Below are 23,624 nucleotides of genomic sequence, written 5' to 3' on the forward strand. Positions count from 1 at the left end.
CCAGCATCCACATGGCAGCTCACAAGTATCTGTAACTCCAGCTCTAAGGGATCCTATGCCCCCTTCTGACTCCCATGGGCACCAGACAAGCATGTGTGCACATACATACATGCAGGTAGAACATTCATACATATAAAAATAAAAATAAATATATCTGAAAGAGAGCAAGGAGGCGGTGTGTCTCGGGGTACTGAAAAACGGTCTAACAAAAACCTTGAAGGATTGAGGATGTAGCTGGCACAGTGCATGCCTAGTATTCAGGAACGCTGACCTCACTCCCCAGCAGGGGGTAACCAGGTGAGGTGGTACACAGTTGTATTCCAAGCATTACCAAGGCAAAGCCAGGGGGTTCAGCAATTCAAGGCCATCCTCTACTCATAGCAAGTTTGACACTAAACTGGAATAGGAGAGCTTCTCAAATAGATGAATAAATGCCGCAATAACTATACTAGCAAAAAAAAATATAACTCTGAGCTCATGCATGAGGCTGGTGTGAGAGAGAATTAGAAGAATACACCTACTTCCCAAAGCTCAAACATTTTAAAATGTACAATTTGTAAAATGGGGTTCTCACACCACTGAGTTACTGTGGACTACTTTGCAAAACACACAATCAAACTCAGGATCACACACCCAGCCCTGATTAAACTCTGTGGGACACTAAACAAAACCCTGGCTAGAAAATAGGGGAGAGATTTTCAGGGATGAGTTGGGGCTGGTAAGGGAGGAAGGAAAATCGAAGATGATGGGGGGAAAGAGACAAAATACGTAAGGGCATGTGTAGGAAATTGTGAAAGAACACATTTTACTTTGAAAGAAATCTAATAAACGAAAGAGTCCTCTAGGGGTAGAAACGGTGGAAAAACCCAGAAAGCCTTCCTTCCATCGTCACTTCTGAGCAGGTGCGTCGCCTTGTCATTCAAACCACACTGCTACTGCTTAGCCCCTAAGCGCTTGCCTTTTGTTAGCTCAAGTCCTAATGAGCAGGCTGCAGCTGTGGGGCAGCTGTGGGGCAGCTGCACAGAACCTTCCCCAGCCACCACCCAGACGTGGGCAGCAGGATCACAGAGCTGCTGAGGGCCCTCGGTCAGCAAGAACGGGGCTTCTTCCTCTGAGAGATGCATTGTCTGCTGAGTTAAGTAATAATGAAGCCCACGGCTAGTGTCAAGTTGAAATGCGCATCTCCCTGTGGTCTTCATGTCACATCTGGGTGTGTTCGTGCTCTATACCTTTTTTCCCCATTTTATTTATTTATTTATTTATTTTATTTATTTATTTATTTATTTATTTATTTTGCCATTATCAGATTGATACAGTATAAATTCTTATCCTAATAGTGAAATGTTTGATTGAGGCTTGCCCAGTAATTGAGGAAAACCAAACCTTATTATAAGCCACAGTCGTCCTAGGGTCCCCCCTGCAATATATATAGCCTCCCTGGTTCTGTGGGTTGCAGTCTGATTGTTCTTTGCTTTGTATCTAGAATCCACTTATGAGTGAGTAGCTCTATACCTTTCTGCAAAGAAAATACCTAATTTCTTTCCATTCACACAGAAATATCAAAGGTGTAATTTCAACGAGTCCCCCAACTGTAAGCCGAGCATAAATTGAACTGAAATTCTTGTTTCACTCACCCTAATTTAATTTGAAATAAGTAAATTTCAGAACTTTAGTCTCTAAGTAGCTTACAATATAGGGGTCATAAATACTCTTTAATAAGTGCTAGTCTAAAACTAAAATAATTTTCATTTTTTAGTGCATTATTGCTGCGTGTAGGTGTGCACATGACGTGTTTGGGGAGTGCACATGCCTCAGCATGTATGTGGAGGTCAGAGGATAACCCCGTGGAATGAGTTCTCTCCTTCAGCTTTCACACTGCTTCTGGGGATTGAACTCAGGTCTCCGGACTGGCGCAAGTGAGCACCTTTACCTGATAAGCCATCTCAGCCTTACTGACCCCTAAAATAATATTACTATTGGCATATCCGTATGCCAGGACTAGATCCTAAAGCAACACTTGCAAAATAAATGGATTGTAGTCATGCGATGTTTTTTTTCCCTGACTATAAATGCAAGACTTAGAATATACCCCCACCCAACTGCCTTGAAAAGCCAATAACTAAGGTGCAATATTCAAGGCTTTCTGCAGTGCTCACAGTGATGTGCAACCAGGAAATTACAACCTGAGTTTATTTCCATCACAAATTTATTCACGAGGAAAAAGAAGATGATTCTATCAAGGGGTGGGGATTGGAAGACTTAGAAAGTGAATGGTGTAGGCACCATATGTTCAGAGTAAAACAGCAGTTAAAACTGCTGTGGTCAAGGAAGAACTCCAGAAGCTCTCAGAAGAAGAGCCGGAGCTTGTCTTGCTAATGTGGGCTTACCTGGGCTCTGCTGGCTCATCTCAATGCCACATCACTTGCCTCTTCCACAGCACAGTATGTCAAGCCAGCCACAGACTGGTTTTTATTTTCAGTCAATCTTGTTTGTGAAACACTTGATTTATTCAATTTTTAGCTTGTTTGCCTCTTTTTTTTTTTTTTTTTTTTTTTTTTTTGTCAGGGTTTTTCTATTTTGCCCTGGCTATCCTTAAACTCACTATGTAGACCAGGCTGGCCTCGTACTCACAGAGGTTCACCTACTTCTGCCTCTGAAGTGTTGGGCTAAAGATACACTATCAGGCGGGGTATCGGTTGTTAAGTCTTATTTAATTTCTTTAAATTTTTATATGTGTGTGCGTTTATGATCACAGGTGCCACAGCACAAGCGTGCTGGTCAGAGTCATCTTTAGATCTTTCCCTCCCAATGGAAAAGCTGTTTTATTGGGAGTTGCCCACAGAAAATAAAATCCACAATTAATCTATAGAAAGTGCATTTTAAAGTGAATCATCGTGGTTTTCCATTTTGTTTTTAAGCCTCACGAGTGTGCACAAATGATCAGAATGGACAAAGGCTCGGCTGCATTTGAGGAAAAGATGTGGCGAGTGTCTCCGTGAGCACAGCGCTCAGCCCTCTTGCAGCCTCTGCCTTGCCCTCTGTGATGGGCAACCTGGCCTTCATTTCCTTGAAGAATTTGTCCCAGGTTACAAACAATGATCTTGATATGGTCTATCCTACTGGTCACTGGGGACTGGAGCTAGGAGCCACACAAAGACGTGGCCTTCTTCTCAAGCCAGAATGTCATCCCACTGCTCTGACTCCAGACACCACTAGTCCCAGCTTCTGGGTGTCCAGTTTCCTGTATTCAGTCGATGAAGCTAAGGCAGAGCCCTCTGTCTTATTGGCCATAATGGCCCTGCTACTGATGAGTCCTGCTGTGTGTGATACACTGCTCCATGGCTGCCCATAGTTCAGGCACTTACCTAAAGGAGAGACTAAATAGAAAGGAACTGAAGGGAGTTCAGGACAGATGTATCAGAGCAAAGCGTGATTGCACTACAATTTAGAGGCAATATGCAAGGCAGCTAGCTCTTCAAGTCTGAAAGCCTTCTAGAAACAAAGAGAACAAAGACACATGAGCAGCCTAGGAGACTTAGAGAGTCTAGAAGTCTAGCTAGAAATCAGCTAGCTGGCTACAATTTTTATCTATTTTTTTTTTCTTTCTCTCTTTCTGCAATACTGAGGCACAAACCCAGGACCTCAAATGTGTTAATGGAGAACTCTAGCACTGAGCTACATCTCCAGCCTACAGTGCATTTTAAATGAGGCCAGATGCTTGCTTATAATCTGCCCCTTCCTGTGTGCTAGCTGGGTTACTTCAGGTCTGCCATGCGATTCCCATTTCCTACACAAAGATCTGTGAGTCCAGGATTGGGGTTGCTCCAGTGGCTTAGTCCCTTAGTATTAGTACACAGTCCATCAGCAGTAAGGTACAAGTAGAGAGTGGGTTTGGGTAGAAAAAAAAAAACATAGAGGATCTGATTTGCCTCAGGAGGACAACTGGGTGGAGGTGGGGCAGAAACCAGAATTACATTTAAAGGAACTCTGCTAAAAATAAAATGAAATTACAAAATTCATCATCATCCGTCATTGTTATATCAACATAAAAGGCATCACAAACAAAGTTTGTCTCGGACAATGCTGATGAAATGTCTCAGAGTTCGCCATTTATGAATGCATAAACATGCACATGTACTTTTACAGACACTGCTTCTGGAAGAACCAAGACTTCTTTGAAGCTCTGGGAGCCACGTCCCTCTCCATTCCAGCTGCTTCTGTGCTGCAAACACCAGTGATCTCAAGAGCTGCCACGGCTCAGTCACCTCCACCCCAGCCTCCTTTCTAAGCCTATCCCAGGGGTGGAAATGCAGTAGATCTGCCTTAGCTTTGGTGCTTTTCCATTAATTTACTTCCGGTTGTAAACTGCAGCGGGTCTTCCACTTCAATCCCATCAGCCACTTTCCACTGCCTTCTCCAGAAGTTCTTTATTGTGACTGCAACCCAGGAAGAGATGGCGGGCCCAGAGCTCAGTTCACTTTCTTCTTTTCACTCAGCCTGGAATCCCAGCACACGATACTGCCACCCACAAGAAAGGCAAATCTCCCCAGTTCAATCAAGTCTTCCTGGAAACACCTTATAGTCACACCCAGAGGTGTTTTCCAATGGTGATTCTAAATCTCGTCAAGGTGACACTAAAGATTAGCCATGACAAGGACTCAGTCACAGCCTCTATCAAGAGTTTGAACTTCATAAGTATTGATAGATTATAAACAGAGGAAGTCCAAAATGCCTCCCACATATGATAGCAAGTGCAGATGGAAAGTAAGGAGACGGGAGATTAGAATAATTTTCATGGGAGGAAACTGCTCAGACTCTGTAAAGGACAGAGACCCTCACAAGTTAGAAGCGTAGGATTTACCATGAGGGAGGAGCGCAGCTTTTTTGGCTTGAGTATATGATTGGTTGTGACAGGAGATGTCACAACAGGGAGACATATTTGGAGGTGGTTGGGACACACTATAACAGCCAAGTCGGATGCTCAGGTGGTGGCGGTTTATCTCATTGCCATTCTCTCTGGAACATGAGTGACAGGAGAGAAGCTTGGGAACACAAACCTGGGTCACCTCAAACTCTCAGTGTCAGATGGAAGGGAACTCAAGAAACACCAACTGAGGAGTCACATGGAAAAGCCCCGAGAAAAGATTTTTTTGAGAGTCACAACAATGAAGTCACAAAATGATTTAGGGAGGGAGACATGAAGCATGAGAAGGCAGTCACCTAGCACCCTTAGAACTATCGGGGCAGGCTTCTGCAGACTCCCTGATGCCACAAAGAAATTAAATAACCCCAGTAAAAGCCTTTACTTCTTATCACCCCTCTTAGCTGAATGTGTGAGTGACCAGCCACCAATTAAGGTCTCTTGCTGTCTTTGTCAACCACTGCAGCAGCAGCAGCAGCAGCTAGCTTGCTGACCCTCTTTCTTGCTGTGTTTTAATGCATTAAAAACTCAGGCTCCTTAGTTGTTATTTAGGGAAGCATGCACGCATGTTCTCTCCATCCTCATTCTGCCTCAATACTTTGCGCTCACCCTTGCCTCCACTTGCTTGTTAGAATGACAACTGTAAGTGGAATCTATTCAGTATCCCATGATCCAGGTGGAGGGCCAGTTTCATAAAGAATGAATGGTAACTAGAATCAAAGGTGAAATAATGTTCAAGTGAGTTTTTTTTTTCACCTAATCTGAAACATGAGGACACAGAAGTGCTTTGCATTTGGTGGTGTGGGACAATAAGTCCTTGATGTAAATATTTATTAATCTCAAACATTTACAGACTATTGAGGAACTGGTAACCTTTTGGTTGCACGTATCCCTTGGATGACTTTCCTTCATAGTTCTCATTTTTCCTCCTAATAAAGGTATTCTTAGTCATATAAAAGTTCACTGCTTTTAAGGAAGCAGAAAGGCCAGGGGGTACAATGCAAAGGAAAGAAAGAAGATGTTCAGTGACCCATCTGCTGTCTTGACTCTCTGAGACACTAGTTCAGAATTTCAGATAAACCATTGCCGTGTCTTCCATTCACAAATATATAACATGTTACTTTCCTGTTGTCTTCAGTGACCATGACTCAACATCCGCAACTTTAATGTCATTGTCAGTGATGAGAACTGTGACAAGGAGACATGTCAAGGGATGTGGAGTTTTGAGGCATTTTCTGGTCAACACTCTGGTCCCCTTTGCCCTCTCCCTGGAAGTTGCATCTTCAAATCCAGTTTTCCTGGTGCGCCCAGAACAGCTCTTCTTACTGTAGCCAGCTCTTCCCAGCATCTGTTTTCATGACTTTTTTCAGAATATTCTGTGTCCCTGGAAACCTCAGAGCTCACTTATTAGATTATCTTTCTTCACAAACCTTGGTCAGTATACTACAAATGAGAAAATATTGGCCAGTGCATTGAGACACACAGAGTTCCCCACTAGGGATTCGGACACAGCCCTTATTCACTACCATGTGAATAAGACTGAGCTGGAGGCTGCTGGAAAGCAACAGATACAGGAAGAATCCTTGGTCCTTTTATCCTACTAGAGACAGAACGTGAGTCCCCCATTTTGAAGTGTCTCTCAGGTTCCCCAGAAGAAGACAAACTCTTATGCCAAGAAAGAGAGTCGTCAGCCAGAGGAGTCCGCATAGGTAGCCATTGCTAAAATCTTCCCACTTCTCTTCCAGACTTCTTTGCCTCTCACACCACAACATCCCTCAAAGCCACGCCCAGTCAGTGCGCCGCATGCCGTATCAATGCCTACGTTTAAGGTCTTTGGCCTGTTCTTTCTTAGGCTCGTGAAAAGGAACATGTGCGCCTTTTCTTCTGCTCTCTTGGGAGTTAAGTTTGCAGGCTCTTAATCAATGAGCTCAAAGGGATAGAGGGGATGCTTTCTCCCTGCCGCTTACAATTCCCAAAATATCATTCTGCTCTCGAATACCTCCCTTCACCTCTCTGGGATTTGGGCATTAACCCTAACATCTAGTTATCCCAAGATGCTACCACGAAGCCTCAGAATTCCCAAGGAGTTCCAGGCTGGCGTTCTGAATACAGGGGATACCGGCTCTTTTATGTGTTCATTTTTAGTGGTTGGTTTCTCAGTTTTGAGAGAGGGTTTCATGTAGCCGAGGCCAAGGGATATTTTGAACTCAAGGTCTTCCAGCTTTAACCTCCCACATTCAACCCTATAAAGCCTTGAAACACATTTTGTCCCTTCCCTCACGTCAGATAACAGGCAGAATAGGAGACGCGGCTAAATAGTGACCCTAAAGCTGTGTGATCTTCACTGCGTCTTTTAATCATTGTGGTCCCCAGTCTTCAATGAGAAAGGAGGTCTTGTGGGGCCTGTCTACCCTGCAAATGACTGTCACACTAATGAGCCCTTGGCATCTAGCCGCAGCACAGAGGGAGACAGGGGAGGAATGGAGCATGATCAAACAGAGTTTTCAATATTTAAAGGGGCATGCATTATGCACAGAAAGAATTTTGTATGATATATACATTGCCATAGTTCATGCATGTATATTCTTTGCCCATGTACATGAAGACAGGGATATTATAATTAATAATAATATAATACAGTTAATAATAATATAATTTATATCCCTGGCTAACCTTATAATTAATTTTTGTATATTTCCCATTTTGATTTGTAATTAAAATATGTACAAAAATGCACACAGTAAGCATTCCCCAAATTCATTTAGAACTATTTTCCCTTTCTGATAAGTGAAAATTGGGCATTTTAAAATTAAAAGGCAAAGTGCTATGATGAACTATCTTTAACTAATGCCATGTATTATATGTATCTTGGGTATTCAAAAAAATTACAATATTTGAAAGGTTCTGAGGAACCCAGAAGCAAAGCAACCTACTGCACTTGAACATACTTGCTCTCAGATTTATTTAAGCATAGCAATCTAATTTTTTTGACCATTCACCTTTGGATATCTCATGAACCTCTGGTATCCACATAACACCGTTTAGGGGAAATCTGACTCATGGTGGTGTTTAAAGATGCAGTGGTTCTTATGAAGTGAGCCACCACCGCTAACTGTACACTACCTTCCTGTCGTGTTTTTCCTCACTACCATTCCTACCTAAGGGTTCTCCTGGAAACCCCCAGCAAGTGGAGCAGAACCCACGCTGCTGTGTGCCTGATGCTGAGCGAGAGGGCAGGGGACATGTCTGGCAAGGGGCACAGGGTACTCGCTGTCATAAAAGACCTTCGCTCGTTTTAGGCACAAAATCTCTTCTGAATTGCACCCTAATGGCCCCAGAGGTGCAGAAAAATCAAACGGACAAGAGGCAGACATAATTGACAGCAGGGTGAGAGTCAGCCTACCTTTGGCAAAACAGGCAATGTACCTTGAAAACAGCAATTATTTACTGCCATTGGATTATCCACGATCCATGGAAAATGTAGTGTATCATAGTCTGTATAAAAATTAAACTCTATTAATGGATGTTTTATCATTGCAGTGGCTTTTGAAACAGAAATCCACCTTATTAAGGAAGACATACTCAAAAGATGACATTGCATAGGTTACAATGTCCCATGTGCCTGTGTCATTATAAAAAAAAATAGCCAATGACATGAAAGCTTTGTGAAAACTGACTCCACAATTTGAGAATAAGAGCAAAATGCCATAGTGTGTGTGTGTGTGTGTGTGTGTGTGTGTGTGTGTGTGTGAGCGCGCCAAAGCATCTTATTGTCAGTACACAACTGCACTTGTCCATTTAAGTTAAATGAGTAAAATACAGCCAAAACTTTTGTGCACACATATTCTGTGAGAAAAGAAATGCTTATTTCTCCAAAGCCGGAGGAGTTCGGTCCAGTCTTTTTAAGTACCTGATCTGAAACAGACTTCCAACAATGAAAAGCCCAGAAATGGGATGCAGGTGTTGTCTCTGCACACAACATGACTGGAGCGAAGGAGATGTTCTTGGAACATTTGTTAGATATGCAGCATGCCAGGATCTCTGAGGGGGGAGAGTAGAAAGATTGGAAGAAGGAAGTAGGAATGTAAAGCGCACAGATTCGTCAGTCAGAAAGTCCCCAGGTGAGGGGACAAGGCACAGCTCCAGGGGAGAGCCCTTACCCAGCACACCTGCTGGCCTGGCCTCCACACCCAGCAGAATTGGTAAAAAGTAAAAGGGTAAAGAAAGAGAAATCCCACAGATTCAAGAAACATATTCTATAACATGGTGAGTACAATTAGTGTACTGCAGGAACTGAAGGTGTGGCTTGGTGGCCAGTGCTCGGCTTGCAAATGGGAAGCCCTGGGTTTCACCAAAGCAGCAACAAGAACAATGATAAGACACACAGGAGAGCTGAGAGTGGACTTGGGGGCTATTACCACAAAGTCCGAGAACGTGAGGCAGTGTGTGTGCCAAGTAGGTGTTTAGTTGCATCATAGTACAGGTCACTCCAAAATATCATATTTTATACCATAAACAGAATTAATTTTGACAATTCAAAAGATAGTGACAGCAGAAGCCTTCCAAAAAAAGTGAATTCTACCAAGCGCCAAAGTATATTACGTCTGAAAATCTTTGTGTCATCTAACTGCAGAAAGACTAATTTCCTCATAGTTGTGATTGAGAAAGACACCAGAGTGTGCAAAAGCATTAGGACAAAACACTGAAATCGATGCCTGTGAGTGACAAAGACCAAAGCTGCTTCCAGAAGCCTGGGATTTCACATGCAAAATTAACATATATGCCTCCCTTTCCTTACTGCAGTTTTATTGAGATATAATTGATATGCAATAACTTGCATATATTTAGTGTATAATTTGGTGAATCTTAATATATGTATATGCCCAGAAGCCATCACCACAGTGAAGCTAATGATCACATCCATCACACCCCAAAGTTTCCTCGCCCCACTTTGTAGCCTGCCCCTGCCTAATCCTATCCCTGTTCCCAGACACACGGTGATCTACTTTCTGTCACTGTGAGTAGGTGTGTGCTTTCTAGAATTTTATGTTCAGTCTCTATTCATTATCACTTAGCCATAAGTATTTTAGGAGTCATCAATGCCATTATGTATGTCCATAATTCACCCCTTCCTGTCTATCTATTCACCAGCTGATAGACATTTATATACCAGTCTCTATCTGGGCTCACACATTAATTTCTTCATAAAGGAATGACTAGGTGGGATGAATGTATATCCAACTTGATAAAAATAAATAAACTGAAGAAAAGAAAAGAACAGATAGACAAATCATGCCACTTAATCTTGATTCCAAACAGTGGGAGGTAATATGAGAGAAGACTGTATTAGAGGCAGTAGAATATACCTAGAGCATCTCTGGAGACAGGCTGGAGCCATCATGCCACTGTCCCAAAATGCCCAGAAGCAGAACTCTGATCAAGCTAGAATGATGGTATGTACTTAGGTAGGCTGAGGCTATACAGGGAGACCCTGTCTCAAAACACAAACAAATGGACAAAGTTGTTCTGTCTCCTCCTACAGGGTTGGGGCAGAAAAGGGTTGAAAACCTTGCTGGAATACAGAAACATCTGGTTCAAGTGCGCAGAAAGCCTCTCCTGGTCTGACAGTATGTCAGTTCCCAGGCAACCAAGTGTATGAGAGAAGCAATAGCAAAGGACAGAGAACTTTGACTCACACATCCTTTCTTTATTGCTGGGCATCAATTAAAAAGTATGAGGAAGATAAAGAGATATGCTCATACAATGGTGCACCCTAGCAATCCCAGCACGGCTGAGGCAGGGGGACTGCTTCAAGTTCAAGGCCAGCCCAGGCTACAATCAAAGCCCTGTCTCATTTAAAAAACAAAATTTAAAGTGGGGTTGGGGTGGGGGGGAGGCTTGTGAGATGGTTCAGCTGGCAAAGGTATTTCCCACCAAGCCTGATGACTTGAATTCAATCTCTGGAACACACATGGTAGTTGGAGGGATCAGGCTCTCACAAGTTGTTCTCTGACCTCCACGTGTGTGCTATGGCATGTTCGCGCATGCACACACACAAATAAAAATTTTAAAGAACAAAAAAAATTTAAAGGAAACACAGGCAGGCCCTTCATGTGACTACTATACCTAAGAGGAGAATATTAAAGCATTTATGAAGAATATCTGAACTAATATTATATTTCTTCATGTTTGAGAAACAAAGAAAAATAGTTACATTCAATATGTTTAAAGTTATTGGGCATATATTGTTTAAGATAGCTACTATAGTTAGAAAACAAATACAGAAAACGAGATCATCATTGATTTGCACCTGGTCAATAAAAAAGTTTTATCCCTAAAACTAGGCACCCGCTGTAGTGCAAAGCAGGGTAAAGCAGTTGAAATTTCTGTTTTTCTGAGCAAGATTTACAGCCACTAATCTAAAGAAAACCAACTGTGATAAGAATAGATGTACCCAGGCAAGAGGGTGCATCCTGTAATAATACCAGCACTCAGAAGGCCAAGGCAGAAGGATTGTAAGTTCAAGGCCAGCTTGAGCCACTGAGGAAGTTCCTATTTCAAAAGACAGGGGAGGGGAGGAGAGGGGAAGAGGAGGGGGGAAGGATACAAAGGAGGGGGACTAAATTAATTGAATTCAGGTACTAAGAAGCTTGACATTTCTTTTCTGTTAAATTGGCATCCCCAGACCCCACCAATTCTTCTGGTGTTCCCTTGACAAGAGCTCTTCACAGGAGTCAGCTCGGCTGCGGGCGTGGGTTCCAGGAGAAGGTCTGTCATTAGACTTATAAGGAATAGATTTCTGTGACCGAGACATGAACGGCCACTAGGAAAGGCCACTGAGAGACTTGGCAAAGGTGCTGGGGAAGCTGCTGCCATCAGGGACCCTTCACCTGTCCACTGATGGCACCAGGCCTCCCCAAGTTATTTAGGATAATGCCTCTGGTTAAAGTTAGAGTCTGGTCTTTAATGGCACCTACCAAGTGCTTTTAGACATTCAGAGTGTGACTGGATACTGGAACTGCAGCCGAGTCAGGCGAACACATCACCAACTGTATCAGCCACACACGTGGTGGGAGGGAGCTGAGGGGCGAGGGGAAGCTGGTGTTCCAAGTGTGCTCTGCCCTGGCAGGAGCATAGAAAGCCCTTCTTTGTCCACCACACCCGTCTCGGACGGCTGTCTTCTCTTTGAGGTTCTATTGCTGGAAGCAGGAAGTGGTGATCTCCTGCTGGGGAGGAACTAGAGATGACAAATCACAACTCCTGTCTCTGGTTAGGTGTGGCAGTAGCACATGCCTGAAATCTCAGTGTCTGGGACACAGACAAAGGAGAACCAAGGCTCGCGTGGGCTTGAGGCTAGACTGAGTGACATGAGACCCCATCTAAAAAAGAAGAAAAGAGAGAAGCAAGGAAACAGGAAAGAATGAAAAGAGAGGTAGAAGAGAGGGGAAAGGGAAAGAGAAAGACGGGAAAGAGGGAAGGAAGGAAGGAAGGAAGGAAGGAAGGAAGGAAGGAAGGAAGGAAGGAAGGAAGGAAGGAAGGAAGGAAGGAAGGAAGGAAGGAAGGCTGCCTCTGAAGCAAAACTACACACAAGTACTTTCTAGATGCACAATCACTCGAGCATCATGGACATAAAAGGAGGAAGATACCCCTGGGTTTAGTCAGAACCTGTGAGAACTTTTATACTCTGTTAGTGAGAGCATTATAATCATGTCAATCATATTAGTGGATTCAACGCTCCTGCTTTGTTTCACATCTGTATTATTTTAGAAAATCATAGGGCCTGCTATGATATGACTTCAATAACACTGATTGATCTACTGAATTGTTCATTTCCTTTTTAATATATAAATTTTATTAACACTTTGAGAAGTTCATACATACACACAATGTATTTTGATCATATTCACACATGTGCCCATTCCTCCCCTAACTCCTCCTGGATTCACCCAATCACCCCACCACTCTCAAACCTCCTCCCAACTACTTCTTCTTTTCCTCCTCCTCCTCCTCCTCCTCTTCCTCCTTCTTCTTCAAATAGTACTGAGTCTAACTTGTGTTGCTCAGGTATCCATGGGTGTAGGACCAACAACAAAGCATGGTCAACCTACCAGGGCACCCTTTTAAAGAAAGCTGACTGTCCTTCCAAACAACCACAACTGTTAATGGCTTCTCAGCTAGGGATGGGGGAGAGTGAGCCCCCCCCCACCTATGCTGGAAGGTTGACGACTTTATCCTCTGTAGGTCTTCTGTAGGCAACTACATCTGCTGTGAGCTCATGAGTGCAGTCGTCCTGCCATGTCCAGATGATACTGTTTTACAATGGTCCTCCTTGACCCCCGGCCCTTATATTCTTTCCGCCCCCTGTTCCTCAACTGGCTGTCTACAAGTAGAAGAATGAAACCTGATCCTTACATGTCACCCTACACAAAACTCAATTCTGGTCGGATCCAAGATCACAGTGTTAAACTTGAGACTGGGGTTTCTAGAGGAGCGAGCAGGGAGTTTACGGCAAGGTATAGGCATGGATAAGGAACTTCTGAACAGGACCCCGGTGGCAATGGAAATAGCCCCAACAAACACGGCTTCATAAGAGCTTCTATACAACAAAGGAAACTGTTAATTGACTCAAGATGCAGCCTACACAATGGGAAAATTTTTTTCCCAGCTATACATCTGACAGAGAACAAGTGTCTAGGACAGTGGTTCGCAACCTTCCTAATGCTGAGACCCTTTAATACAGTTCCTCATGTTGTAGTGACCCGCAGCCATGAAATTATTTTGTGCTACTTCATAACTGTAATTTTGTTACTGTTATGAAACCTAATGTGAATATCTGTGTTTTCCATCCTCTGAAAAAAGGTTGTTTGACACCCCCCCAAAGGGGTCACAACCCACAGGTTAAGAACCAGTGGCCTAGACTCTATAAAGAACTAAAAAAAAAAACCTAAACAACAAGAAAACAAGTAGCACAATTTTAAAGCTGACTATAGAACTGAACAGAGTTTAACATTTTAAAAAAAATGTTCAATATCCTTAGCCATCAAGGAAATGTAAAAACTCCTTTTGAGATTTTACCTAACTCAAGTCAAAATGGCTAAGATTAGGAAACAAGTGATAACAAATACTGACAGGGCTCTGGGGAAAGTGGACTGTCCTCTATGGTGTGCAAACTGGAGGAGCTGCTATGGAAATCAGTGTGGAGGCTCCTCATGAAGCAAGAAATAAATCCACCTTGTGACCAGCTATAGCACACCTGGGCATTTATGCAAGGACGCTATTTCCTGCTCCAGAGATGTGTGCTGATCCGTGTTCACTGTTGCTCCATTCACAATAGCTGGGAAATAGAATCAGCCTAGATGTCTACCAACTGATAAGTGGATAATGAAAATCTAGCACATATCTACAAACGGACAGCTTTCAGCTATCATTTTTAATTATAAAAAATTCAATTATGAAATCTGCATGTAAATGGATGGGCCTGGAAGAAGTTCTACTTAGAGGTGAGGTTACCTGGACTCAGAAAGACAAATGCTGCAAGTTCTCATGCATAAGTGGATCCCAGCATCAAATCTCTAGGTCTGTGTGTACAATGTGGAGTATCTGTAGAAGTCAGAAAACTAGAAAGGGGACATTGGGGCTGGGAAGAAAGATCTTAAAGGAGAGAGGGACATTAGGACACAGGTGATATGAAGGGAAATGAAGGTATGAAGGTTTAAGTGGGATATATATATGTGTGTGTATGTATATATATGTATAAATATATATATTTATTTATTTAAATTAAAGTTATCTCACACAACGGATGATTTTCTGAGAAGCCATAAGTTGCCAAATAAAAGGCCCAGTGCCAGGTATGAGATACTTCCCCTGAAGTTGTTGGGCAAGGGTGTTCTGGAGACTCCAACAACAATACAAGGTACTTCATATCTCCTGGCAACTCACTAGAACTTGCCGGTAAGACTCAGGTACTGAACTGTTAATTTTTTATTTTCATCTTGCATTAATATTGTAATGAACTATCAAAAAAAAATCAAAGCACAAACAGTCCTTTGTGATCTGTCAGTTTAAAAGCACTTATTTCTCCAGAGCAAAATTGAACAAAAGCACTTATTTCTCCAGAGCAAAATTAAGTTGAACATTAGCATATCATTTATCTTCCCTCAGGATCTCTGACCTCCCAACATCACCTTTTGTTTTATTTATTATAGTTGTTTGGTTATTTGTTCGAAAACAAGGTCTTAACAGCCCAGCTGGCCTCAAACTTGCTATGCTCCTCCTGTCTCAGCCTCCAGAGTGCTGGGATTAGAGGACCCATCACTCCATTTTAAATGATATTCTCAGGCTAGAGAGATAACACAGTGACCAAAGAGCACACAGCACTTGCAGAAGACCCAAGTTTGTTTAACGGCACCATTATTAAGTGGTTCAGTGGCTCTGAAACTCTAGCTCCAGGAGATATAATGCCCTCTTCTGGCCTCCACAGGGAAGTGCGCTTATACGCACATACCCACACACAGACACACACGCATACACAAAATTCTGAAAAATAATAAAACGTAAACCTTTAAGCTGTATTCTTTGCTAAGACCACTCGTGTGTGTCCCTTACCTTAAGGAGCTGACTGCACTAAAGGCTTTGGGGTATTTTCTGAAATTATTGTCACTTAAAATCTGCTCCATAATGTTTTCACTGGTGATCTGGACACTTACCCTCTGCAAGTATAAAGTGAACATATTGCATAAGGCTGGTAAGGGCTTGCTTTTATCCACAGCACCAATTGATTATAATAAATATGAAACATGGCTATAAATAAAAGAAAATTTGATAGATAAATATTATGGCTCAAAGGAGTCAATGAATCAGTTAGACCACATGTTTTATCATATGCTTGTTTCTACAAGGCCTCATTTTTACCAGTTCTGTAACTTAAACTGTCACTTTAAAGTTTGTTGGGCATTTCTGCTCAACTGTGGGGAATTTCTAACTTAGGAAGCTATTGACGTGCCTTAAGTACAATTACTTGTACTCCTAGTGCTGGTCTTTATCTGCCTTCAGGAAAATAGAAGCCAGGGTGGGAAATGTAACTCTGATGGTGGAGTATTTGCCTAAGATACTCCCAGCCTTGGATTCCTTCCCCAGCTCTACAAAAATCAGATGTGGTGGTATGCTCCTGGAATTTCAGTCCTGAGAAGATGGAGACAGGAGGATCAGAAGTTCAAGGTCATCCATGGATACTAGTAAGTTTGGAACCATTCTGAATTTGTCTCAAAAAACAACAGAAAACAGAAATGCATGCATGCATAAGGTATCGTTTGCCTCCTCAGTGACAGCACAGTTATACCTGCTAGTTTGGGAAACTTAGAAAATCCACCCTTCCATTCTGGCTATTGTGAAACCAAGCCTTTTCTCTCCCACCAAAATTGCTACTACCTTCTCATTTTGGTTACGCAGGAAAAAAAATCTTGTGCTAGTCTGATCAAAAGCCATCACTTGTACAAAAAGTCTAACCTTCGTGACACTCACAATTAAGTGCATATTATCTTTCCTGGTTACCTAAACAACTGTGCTGTGTATCAAATGCCCCCATTAAAACTCGTGCTGAAATTCCACTGGCCTGGGCTTCCTGCTCTCCAGAGACATAAGCCAATAAATTCCTGTTCATTATAAATCACCGAGTGACCACAAAACAAACCAATGCAGATTCTAATGAGGTTCCCATTAATTAGGACAAGTGGAAGAAGACTTAAGCCATGGGGCAATGTGCTCATGTTAGCTGCTGCCATGTGACTAAAAGATGGAGCCCCAACCAGTCAAGTGCTGTATCTTCAGATACTTTCAACCCATTCCCGTCCTTGGATCTGAGAACTGGACATGGCTACAATCAGAATGATCTGCAGCAAACACACATTAGAAAGTTTTACACACTCAGGTAGGCAGACCTCTCAACCCCACCCTTTCCTCTCCCAATTGACTTTGCAGACCCCTGCTGCTTTCTCAGAGTCCACACTAGCGGACGCTGAGCAGAACATGAGATGGCAATGGTGCATAACTAAGAAGTGAATCATCTGCTTGTGAGCCTTCAGCCATGATCCCGTAAGAGATCCACAGGGTCACCAGAATAAGCACAAAAGTCCAAGGACCTGTTCTCACAGTCTTGGTGTGGAGAAAGCAAAAGGTCTCCCTGTTTTGTTTAAGATCCAGTTGTTGGGATTGAGCCCAGCACGTATGTGACAGCCGTCACATAGTGAGAGGATGTGTGAACTTCGCTGTCTTCAGGATGTTCCCTCAGTTTCTACAGATTTTTTTTCACATAGAACCCTCATCCTTGCAGCCATTATTGGCCCACAGTTCACTGGAAAGTGCAGATTGAGTTGGCTTTATGAAGACCCTGGGAAAGGGTAGGGCTGTGATCCAATCCTTATCCTGAATGGAGCCTCTTCCTTCTCTGTCATTCTAGCTTTGGTCTGGAATCTGAGTCACCTTCAGCTTTGTACATGTAACAGATTATAGGAAACAACCTACTCTGAGCACAATACATCTCTGAAAAAAATGGTACAGTGTTTCATGTTTGAAAGCTGGGCAATAGACAAGCATACTATAATTGCTTAAGACAAATGAAAATTATTTTAATCTGGGCATGGAGAGATGGCTCTGGGGTGAAGAGCACTGGCTGCTCTTACATAGGACCTGGGTTCAGTTCCCAGCACCCATGTGGCAGCATACATTCATCTGTAACTCCAGGGATCCAATGTCCTTTTCTGGACTCCATGGGCACGAGGCACAGATGTGGGGCATGTATATGCACACAGACAAAGTACTCATAACATAAAAGTACAAGGCCTGCACAGGTCTAGGCTAGATGGGGTCCCAGCACTGAGGGTGGATGAGGACACAAACCTCCAACACTAACCCAGAAGCTATTTCCAACTTATAACTACTCACAAGGAAAAAAACAGTCTTCTCCAATAAAATTGCACTGGGTATACAAACCCCTCTTAAGGACAGACCTCATTCCCAGCAGCACATGGTCAACATAAAATGAACTCAATGGCACTTTTAGAGAGTCCTCATTTCATAATATCTGGCATTATTTGTATTTTTCCCTCAGGTCTCTTACATATATATTACAGTTCCAGTATTGTATTTTTATGGAACATCTGTATGTGCAAACATGCATCTCTGTGTCTATATGTGTTTCTTGTATTTTTATTTGGGCTCTTTCCTTCTGTTACTGTATGTTTTGTCCTATTCTGGTTTGTTTTTATTTTATCTTGTTTTATTTTATATTAGTATTAATCAGTATTAATTTTTAGATGGCTGTTTGTATTCTAATGAAATAAAGAAAGGGGGAAGATTTGGTTTGCAGGGTGCTAGGGAGGATCTGGGAGGAGTCGGGGGAGGGAAAACTGTAATCAGAATATATTGTATTTTTAAAACTCTATTTTCAATTTTAAAAAAGGAAAGAAAAAATAAAATAAAATGTATCTCCTGAGTCAATTTTCTTTCTGGACTGTCCTCCACAGGGCCAAGCAAACCTGCTCATGAGTGACATGAGGCATCTGGAGATTCTAATGTGGGAATCACTTGGTCATTTCCTTGTGCTATCACAGTGAAATCAAGCACCCACTTCTCCCAAAGCCCCGTCCCCCTCAAGCCCCTATCACAGGGAAGTCAGCTTCTAGCCCTGACCTTGTTGTACCCAAAGCTAAGCACGGGGGCTCCTCTTCACCTCCGCCTCACCTCTCAGCTAAGCAGACTGCAACATCAGGATCCAATGCCAAGGTCTGCCCCTAACCCCCACCCCACTCCCATCTCCCTACCGCATCCCAGCCCTGAGCTCCCGCTGAGGAAGTCCGGAGACAGAGGGAGTTTGGTGCAGTTACCGGCCCCAAATGTCAACCTAGTGTGATCAAAAGGGATCCAGCCATGTACCACGGCACCTAGATACCTTGAGGGCATTGATGAAAGTGATGAGACTGTGTGCTAGAGTCCTGTAGTGTGTCACAGCAGGGTCTTAGAAGGTTGAAGAAACACAGTCTTGTCTGTAAGCAACAGTCACTCAAAACCGCTATACCTACTCTACTACCTATAGTGCTATTATTCTTCTAGTGATGCTTTTTCCATTTGATATTTCAAAACTTTGAAATGCAGGGAATGTGCAGCAGTGAAATTCCTCCAAAGTGAGCACTGTGCTGCTTCCCTCTGTAAAAGTGTCCCTAGCAAGATGTCTGTTCCCGTCGCATGGAAGGAAGGGCAGCTGAAAGGTGCTGACAGCTGACTGGAATCAACAAGAGGGCTTCACCACAGTCAAAAGCCCTTTCTGCACATGTTGCCAAAACAAAACAATAACAAAACAAACAAACAAAAAGAACAACAACATGGCTTTGTGGAAACTCCTATTTCAAGTGCTCTGGGTTCTGCAAGCTTCTGTTTTACAGATGAGAGCTGCATGTTTAAAATCAAATTCACTTAGACAACATATACAGGCATGACATGTCCCACTACAAAAACTGACTCTAAGTAGAGCCTACATTTTCCTAAACTTGGTATTCAGCTCAATTAGTCAGAGAAGCTGAGAAGTTCTGCAGATCTCTCACGAATCTGGACCCCTCTGATCCTATTATCCCAGACCAGAGCACATTTCTTAAGTCAGAACCTCTTGCCTCTGGGCTTCTGCCTGACTTCCAAAGAAAGAGCTGGGTTCTTGACCTGAACATCTATGCTCTAGACTGCTAAATTAAATATGATACTGTCCTTTTAAACTATTACCATCAAGGAAATACTTCTAAAGCAACCATGTCCCAGTGGCATAGCAATGTGCTCACATGTCTTCAGGTGAGAACCACTTTATAAATACAGCTAATAAAGACTCTTGTCCAATCAAACTTCAGACCACATCTTTCCGAAAAGACACAGAAGGGAACTTCTACCATGAGAGTGACTTGCCTGGTAGTTTTCCTGAGCTCAGTGACTAATTTTTACCCATCAGAAGTTGATTTGAGAGAAACGGGGGAAAAGAAAACATTTCAAGCTAGCCTGCTTAATATGTCGGCAGTGGTGGGTGTTGTGGGGTAGCTTGATTGTAATGCAAATCCCTTATGTGTCAGAATCAAGTACAAGTTTGCTAACAGATTCAACTGATTAATACCTAGAACAGTATTTCAGCTGAAAGCGGTGTAAGGGTGGAATAATATTTTCAAGTGTATTTTAGGGGAGGCCCTTAAATAATACAGTAGACATGCTAGAATACAAGTACCTCTATCAGTGGGTACAGCAACACAGTCTGGTTTGGTGGCAACATCATTATTATTTTTAAGAGCAAGCCATATAACAACGTACTTACAGGAGCTGGAGAAATGGCTTAGCAGCCAAGAGCACTGACTGCTCTTGCAGAAGACCTGGGATCAGTTCCCAGCACCCACATGGTGACTCACTGCCACCTGTAAGTTTCTAATTCCAGGAGATCTACACAGGCAGCAAGGATGAAACATGTTGCACACACACACATATAAATAAAACACTTGTATCCATGAAATAAAAATAGTTTTCTATGGTTTATTTATTATATATACAGTGTTCTTCCTGCACGTATGCCTGCTTGCCAGAAGAGGGCACCAGATCTCATTATAGATGGGTGTGAGCCACCATGTGGGTGCTGGGAATTGAACTCAGGGCCTCTGAAAGAGCAGCCAGTGCTCTTAACCTCTGAGCCATCTCTCCAGCCCCATAAATACCCTTTAAGGTTTAATTAAATAGAGCTGGACAGTGGTGGCTCATGCCTTAATCCCAGGACCTCAGGAGGCAGAGGCAGGTGGATCTCTGAGTTGGAGGCCACCCTGGTCTACAGAGCTAATAGTATATGCCAAGGCTACAGAAAGAAACCCTGTCTCAAAAAAGCTAATAATAATAATAATAATAATAATAATAAACAAATAAATAAATAAAAAGTTAATTATAAAGCCTGAGTGGTGGGCATTGGAATTCTCACTACACAGTCATTTTAGCTTTTCCATATTGTTATTCATAACAAAATTGTTCTGAGATTGAAGGGAAACTCAAGCTGTATAACAGGGTTAGTCATTGAGCTCATCTCTCCCTCCCTATACACGACTAGGCCACACGAGTGACATCCCTGGGCCCAGATTCAGATGGTCCAAATGTTCTACTCACTCTGGGAGCAACAGCTCACTCCTGACCACTTTAACAGCAAACACCAAGTAACCTGAGCATAGGTAACAGAAACAGGAAGTTGTAGTATTCTATAAGATGGGGTCAGGACAGAGAGGATCTGCCGCTCATAACAACACATTCATATAGTTTATAAATAGCTGAAAGAGGGGAACTCCAGAGCTCCGAGCACAGAGCAATGGAAAGATGGAAATGAGAATTAACCAGATTTGATCAGTACAGAGAGAACACACATATCAAAATACCACACTGCATCTTACAAACCCATGTGACTGCTACAGTCTAATTAAGCAAATGACCTTGATTTGATCATTGCATGCTGTATACACATATCAAATTACCATAAGGTACTTCATAAATTTGTATAAATAAAAAAACAGCAAGACTGCAGATAAGTCCATGGTAGAGCATGTGCTTTGCGTGTGTGGAGTCCTGGAGTTAATTTTCATAGCTCAAAACAAGCAACAACAACAAGAAGAAACCCAATGAACAAAAGTCAACAGGTAGCCTCCTAGGATGGAGTGAATGTCTGTGACAGTACACACCCAGTGGTCTTTATTCTTTACATAGGAAGTCAGCGGCCTAGTAAAGATGACTTGGCTATGAATCCTGGTTCAGATTTTGACTGTACTTAGCTTATATACTCATCTAATCATCTCCTCAAAATAGAGAAAACCAAGATAGTCATTTTTATTTAATAAAATTGATGTAAATATTAAATAATATAAGTAGATTTTTATAACCCTAAGCACAGTCTGACCTTTTATCTTGTGTGTGTGTGTGTGTGTGTGTGTGTGTGTGTGTGTGTGTGTGATGTGTGTACACACGAATGCCCATGTGAAGGTCGGAGGACAACTTTGCAGAGTTGGGTCTTGTCTTCTACCTTGTTTGAGGCAGGGTCTCTTTATTTCTGCTGTTTTCCTGCATACTGTTAATTGGCTGTATAAGCTACCAGGCAATTCTCTTATCTCTACCTTCCATCTCCCTCATCAGGGTGCTGGAATAACAACGCAGGTGTGTTTTCACACGGGTCCAGCAGATCTAAACTCTGGTCGTTACGCTCACACAGCAAGTGTTTCTACCTCTCAGGCCGCTCACAGGGTGACTGCTAATGGAACTTTCTTAAGATTGCATATTGACTAAGCCTCTGCCCAGGCAAAAGACTGGACCTTCAAAGTCACTTGTAAGCTGATTAGTTATCCAGATTACTTTATCAAGAATGCTGAAGATACATATACATTTTATAAATCTCCACTAATGTCAATGGATCTACAGGGAAATACAGAGGTGCTGGGTGACAAGCTGCAAGCACATGCATTTTCTGGTGTGTATTAAATCAGTTAAGTGCAGGAAATGCAAGGAAAGGGGGGCAACTGCTTGCTTTGTTCATAGAATCAATCTCTGCCTCAGCACGCTGCCCTTTGTGTTCATCAAGACATGGAGAAAAAAGCAAACAGAAGGAGACATACTTCTAAAGGGAGTCAATTCTCCTTCAGCTCATTCTTTGTCCAGCACTGTTAGAAGTCTGAGTATTCTAGAGAGAGATCTGATGACCATGTTTAAGATGCTAATAAAACAACTATATTTTTCTAACTATATAAGTAATTATTTTATGAGTTACATATGAGCTAGAAAATAAAAACAGTCTTATACCCTCAATAAAATGAAATACACGGCAATGTGAGAAAATGCATTCACTATACTCAGAAACGTGTGATAGTTTGAAATTCATCCTGGGGCTGGAGAAACGGCTCAGTAGCTAAGGGCACTTGTTGCTCTTGCAGAAGTGACAAGTTTGGTTCCCAGCACTGATATGGTGGCTCACAACTGTCTATAACTCCAGTTCCAGATGATTCAGCACCCTCTTCTGGCCTCTGCAGGCACCAGGCATGAATGTAATGCACATACAAACATACAGACAGATAGACAGACAAAACCCATATACATAAAGTACAATTAATAAATGCTCAATAAAACATTTTAAAATTCAATGTGATAGGTTTTCTTCAAGTTAATAGAAAGGATTTTGGCTTCAAAGATGACTAAAAATACCACTCAGAGTTTATGGAAATGTTTATTTTCAGCTTGTTGAGGTGGCTGGACTACTGTGTGCATCTGAGGGTCTGGTTGCCATGGTTGTTGAACTCCTCAAATCGAGGAAAAGCTGTTCTCTGTCAGAGGTGGTTAAAAAAATGGATTCTACTACATAAAGAGAACTTTCATCTAGGCCTTATCCCCTAACCACCAGAAAGAGCCACAAAATACACACTAAATTAAGGAATTTGGTAGACCTACTTTATAGAAAGGGGTTAAACAGTGTGTTGGTGGCTTTGAATCAAAATTGCCCTGCTTTATCTCTTTTTTTTTTTTTTTTTTTTTTTTTCTCATCTGCAAGGGTCCAGCTTCCAGCAAGGGATGACTGGTCCTATGATAGGGGAGGCTACATTGTTTCTGACTTCTCTCAAACACTTCCAAGTTCCAGCTGTTTCATGGTGCCGTAAAGGGTGACCACAGG

General features: G+C 42.4%; 1 protein-coding gene across 4 annotated transcripts in view; it reads right to left on the reverse strand.

Moving 5' to 3' along the window:
* Ank2 (ankyrin 2) overlaps positions 1-23,624 on the reverse strand; it is a 596,100-nt gene that overhangs the window by 361,762 nt on the left and 210,714 nt on the right. The gene's annotated exons all lie outside the window — the stretch shown is intronic.

Source organism: Peromyscus leucopus, chromosome 6, assembly GCF_004664715.2.
Source record: "Peromyscus leucopus breed LL Stock chromosome 6, UCI_PerLeu_2.1, whole genome shotgun sequence".
Taxonomy (NCBI): Eukaryota; Metazoa; Chordata; class Mammalia; order Rodentia; family Cricetidae; genus Peromyscus; species Peromyscus leucopus.